Source organism: Cajanus cajan, chromosome 3 (genome assembly GCF_000230855.2).
Source record: "Cajanus cajan strain Asha chromosome 3, NIPB_CcT2T_4, whole genome shotgun sequence".
Taxonomy (NCBI): domain Eukaryota; kingdom Viridiplantae; phylum Streptophyta; class Magnoliopsida; order Fabales; family Fabaceae; genus Cajanus; species Cajanus cajan.
Window position 1 is genome coordinate 76,096,379 of NC_138519.1, and position 6,000 is coordinate 76,102,378.

A 6,000-nucleotide genomic window follows, 5' to 3' on the forward strand; every position below is an offset into this window, starting at 1 on the left:
CCTGACAATTTAGTAGGTCTTTACCAATATTTTATATAAATATTGGTAATAGTATTAGCGATCTTAGATACATCAGTTGTTATTTAAATGCTGATTAAAAAATAATAATTATTTATATGACCGCTAAAAAATAAATTAATTATAACAAAAAAATTAATTTTAGTGTAGTAACCTTTAATCATAATATAAAATATAGAACATGATCCTTTGAGTCACTTTAACTGGTTTACGTTGCATCATGAATAATACGTGATTTGATCTTGTTCAATGTGTTTCATTCTTTTATTTCCTTAATCTTTTTTCACTTTTTCTTTTCTAAGATGTTTATTTTTGGTTACATATTTTCTTAGATGTATACTAAAACTTTAAGTACAAGAAATATTACATAAAATGTAAAATGTGATATTAAATAATCATATTTGCTTTTAAGCAATATATTAATATATAAATAAAGTAACATTTATTAACAGAGTATATATATATATATATATATATATATATATATATATATAATTAATCACTTATATATTGTTAATGTAAAGTTTTTTTATACTAGCAACCATCAGATCTGTTAATAGTGTCATGTCATTTGCTCATTTAATTAAATTAAAATAAAAAAGGCATTATTAACAGATCTGATTGGTTGTCAGTGTAAAAAACTTTACACTGATAGTGTATAAGTGATTAACTCATATATATATATGAGAAGAGTTACAATAATACCGGTGTAACTTTTATTAAGTATTACATCGCTTAATAATTTTATATTAAATATAAATTTTGTAAATTCAACCATTAGATTAAAAATTCATATCACTTTATATGTTTATATCAAATTTTGTTAAAATTGAACAATAACTTGAAGGTAATCAAAATGTTCATATTTTAGTATATTTTAAAATGTATAAATTATGTCAATTTTGTTTTATAAGAATGAAGTATCAAATCATCTTGGATTAATATAACATTTTGTATACATGATCTAAAAGTAAAGAACTTTCAGTCTAGCAGTTGAATTTACAAAATTCACTTATTGAGCGGTGTAGTACTTAATAAAAATTACATCGGTGTTATTAAAACCCTCCTATATATATATGTGTGTGTGTTTGTATGTATATAATAATTTTTTATTAATATAAAATTTTGTATTAAGTTTTAATCTAAGATTAAATTTTAAGAATACATTATTGAATATATGAGGGGTTATAATTACACCGGTGTAACTTTTACTAAGTATTACACCGCTCAATAACTTTATATTAATTGTGAATTTTATAAATCCAACCGTAAGATTGAAAGTTCATATCACTTTATACGTGTATATTAAATTTTGTTAAAATTGAACAACAACTTGAAGATAATCAAAGTGTTCATATTTTAGTGTATTTTGAAATGAATATATTACGTCAATTTTATTTTATAAAAATGAAGTATCAAATCATCTTGGATTAATATAAAATTTTTATATATGATCTAAGAGATATGAACTTACAATGTAACGAATAAATTTACAAATTCACATTTAATGTAAAGTTATTGAGTAGTGTAATACTTAATAAAAGTTATACCGGTGTAATTATAATATATATATATATATATATATATATATATATATATATATATATATATATATATATATATATATATATTGTAGTATCCTTCTTCCCTGTATCGCAAGATTTGACACAGACAATCTAGCCATAAACGTAACGTCCCACAAAGCGAAAATTTAGAAAAGTACAAAAAGACAACGAAAACAGAAATTGAAGTGCATGCATTCGGCTTATATTCTACTTTATAATGAAAGAAGATGGATTTGGGTTGTATACGCGTTTTCATCTAGAATATAATAAAATTATTAATTCTAAAAATAATTTGTTTAAAAATATGTTTAAAAAGTTCTAATAGTTGAAATGATATGAGTCTTAAAGTGTTATTGTTGATTTTATTTAATTATATGTTGTTATGTAGATTGTTGCTTTGTGTTTAATAACTCTAAAATTTAAGGATTTCCTTTGAATTTAGATAACGTCGAGGATTTTTCTAAATAAAGGTCTAATTTGAACCAAGGGGAGGGATATTTAAGATTTTTGTTTAGAATTGAGTCTCATAAGTTTAATTTTTCAAAAACTTAAAGAGAGAAAATCTAGAGAGAAATCCTTTAGTTCATGAATCGTGAGTCTCCTTTTCTCTCAATCTTTTCATGTAAATTGATTGTTCTCACATAATCTCATGTAAGTTGTGTTGCTTGTTGATTTAGGATGGTAGAAACATTGAATTCGAGAAGTGATCTATACGGAGTGGGCTTAAAGTAGCTCAATGCTCTTCTTCTCTTCTCTACCCCCGACTCCCTTTGATTTTAAGGTAAGGAAAGATGGATCCTTGTTCCTAGTTGAGTTGTTGAATGATTTATGAGTTGAATGTTATTTGAATCCTTAAGAGTTGTAGTTGAGTTGGTTGATTCGAAGTAGGATGTATGTTGGAAATTGAGGATTATGTTTTTGGGATGAGTAAGTTGAAGAAGATTGAATTTTTGGTTTAATTATGAGTTGCATGTTGGAAATGGTGTTGCATATGAGTTGTATATAACATATATGTGTGTATTCTTGTGTTGCATGTGTGGCTTTGGTCGAGTTTTAGATAAATTGTGCAAAATATGTGATCTACATAAATGTAGAACTCGTGTTGCATTGAGCACGCCTTTGAAGTGTCGGGCGTGATTTCAACATGAGACTCTCTGTCTTGTCACATTGGGTGCAAAATGGGTGGCATTGGGTATGATATGAATGGTGTTGAGAGAATGAGCATTGGGAGGTCTTTAACTTGGTGATGTCAAGCCTCGAGTTAAGCGGCGCCCAACATGATCAAGTCAAAAATCTTTGCCTAATTAACGTCAAGCATTAGTATGATAATGTTGGGTGTGAGTCAAGCAAAGATTCTCTAGTTGAAATGGGGTTGGGCATGGTTGTGTAGTACCAAACGTGGGCTAGACAAAGAGTTTATTGTCTGGATGATGTCGAGTGCAAGGTATGTGGCATTGGGCACTAATTATTGAATGAAAAATTGTTGTTTGGATGATGAATTGTTGAATATGAGTAGAATAAATTAATCCATTTCATGTTTTAAGTTGCTTGAAGTTGATTTTTACATATATGCTGATATATAATGGTAATTAGAGATCATAAATTATTGAGAGTAGAAAGTGAGTTGAGTTGTATGTTGTGTGTGGTATGTTGGGTGTTGGTGGTGTAGTTATGTTGAATATGCTTTAAGCTTAATGTTATTATGTTGCTAAGATGATGAATGTTGAGAATGTTTTAGGCATGTAGGTATGGTATTGAAAATTATGTTGATCAACTTAGGATTAAAGAAGAAGATATTTCTTAAAAAAGTTGCATATCTCATTGAAAGGATAATGTTATGCAACTCCAAGAGCCCAATTTGTTGGAAAATCCTTCTTGAGAAGTTCACCCTTGAAGAGGATAGTTTAGTCACCTTTAAAACCTTAGTTGGTACCATGTGTGAGCAAGGTTGAGACATATATGTATAAAGCGCAATTGAGTTAAGTATGAAATCGAAAACTTAGTTCCTAATTGAGCATAAAAAAGGCATAGTATTTGGATAGTAGCTAGTGGACTAATCTTATAGGAGGCTTAGTTAAGCTAGCTAATATCATGATAGGTTCAAACCCAAGTTGTTATAGTCTAACAATGGTACTAGGTTTCCTAGTTTAAGCGAGGACATTCAAGAAATCAAGTTGTTGTGTTGTAGATTGATATCCAATTTGTTGTTGATTTAACAAACTCAAAAGGATCACCCTGTGTTGTTGGTTTGGTAGGTGAAACCACTTAAACTGCTCACTTAGTGTTGTAGGAGATTTTCTAATTAAAATACATGACAACACATATAGTTGTTGTGTTGGATATACTATGTTATTGTGATGAAAAATTCGAGTTTTTGATGTAATGATGTTTTAGTTGATATTGTGTTATGGTAGACTAAGTTGTTCATGTTGATATATAATGATAGTGTTGTAATATTATATGTTGATAGTGTTGAATATGTAGTGAAGATGTGATCATATATTAATGTTGTTATATTATATGTTGATAGTGTTGAATATGTAGTGAAGATGTGATGATATATTAATGTTGTTGGTACTTTGTGTTGTATATATGTTGTTTCTTTAAACTTTGTCTTACCCTTGTAAGTTTTCGCGTGGATGGATTGTGATAATCATACTTGGTATGAGAGTAAAACAATAATAAATTTATGCGAGAGCTATTTTGGAGGCCACGTTGAGATTGACAATGTTGATATTTTATTCTACCTTGGAGTAACTAGTTGATAGTAGAAGTTGTTTGACCAATAACTTAGGTTGTATAGTTTACTTTTATTAAACTATTGTATTTATTATATTATGCATATTTGTATAGTTGTTTCACTTTAGTACATGTTCAAATATTAACAGACATATAACTCTAAGTTATTAGTCATCTTCTATTATTAGTCATTCAGTTGTTAAATATAAAAATTACAACGGATCATTATTATACACTAAATTAAAATAAGCGAGTCATTATTAGTCATATAAATATTTATAGAAAATGTATGAGTTTGTATCTTAAACCTATGTCACCAATTGATTTAGATAATTTATACAAGGTCTTATATTCAAATGTTGCTATTATAACCAAATTAAAATAAGTGAGCCATGTAAATTTATAAAGAACGTGTGAATATATTATGTACTTCACTGCTTACCTCCTTCCATCATTGCATATTATTTAATTTATTAGATTTAAAATAAAAATAATAACAACCACAACTTACAAATTCATCTTAATATTTTCATCTCATAATTAAGATTATAAGTTCATTCATCTACATTCATCACTCATAATATATAAATGAAGACAATTAATTAAGTTCACTTCACTCATAAATTATTCATTTTATTTTATATTATTGTTTGTTAATTCTGTAATTTATAATTAAATAATAACATTAAAATTTGTAGTCACAACTTACAAATTTATCTTGATCTTTTCATCTCATAATTAAGATTATAAATTCATTCATCACTCATCATATACAAATAAAAGCAATTAATTAAGTTCACCTGACTTATAAATTATTAATTTAATTTTATATTATTATTTTTTTAATTATGTAATTTATAATTATGGTATAAATTAAATAAAAAATTTATTTAACTAAGACGAAAAAAATTAGATATATTTAACTCCAACTGCTAAAAGAATAGTTTTTCTTTTATAAATAACGAATGTTTTTTATTAGCTAGAAATAATATGTTCAAATAAGATATGATTATATGAATGACAATTTTTTATTTTATTTTATTTTTTATAACAATGACAAAAGGATATGCAATAAACATTAAAATCATTGCATTTACACATTTGTAAAATTCCAGAATTAATGAAGACTTTGAAAAAAAATGTGATTCATTATGAGCAGGTTTTTCTCTCAAAACACCACATATGCAGTGTTTTCTCATTTTTTTTTATTTGAAGATCTATATGTTTAATTATTTTTTATTTGAAAATCTCGGTAGCACTCCCAAATCTCAATCTATTTTATAAAAAATAAATAAATAAATACCAATCTGTATTTTTAATTTTTCTTTCCTTCCTAATTCCAACATCACTTACACATTTCCTTTCAAAACACTTCTCTAATTCGTCTATATTTTTCGTTTTTCACAAAACACTGCCTTCCATTCACGTTGTTCGAAGTCAACGACGTCAGATAAAGTAATTAATATTTTCCATTAAAATCAAATGTACAGAAAAATAAATGCGAAATAATAAAATATTGGGGGATATATTCGAGGTTCAAGTTCAATATTTTATTTCTTCAGTAATGTCTATAGCAGCTCGTTCTGAGTAGCATCATATTTTGGACGACTCACTAATTTTGGGCTAAAAACTTATTTTGATTTCTTATAATAATTATTTATTTTAATTTAGTTTTATT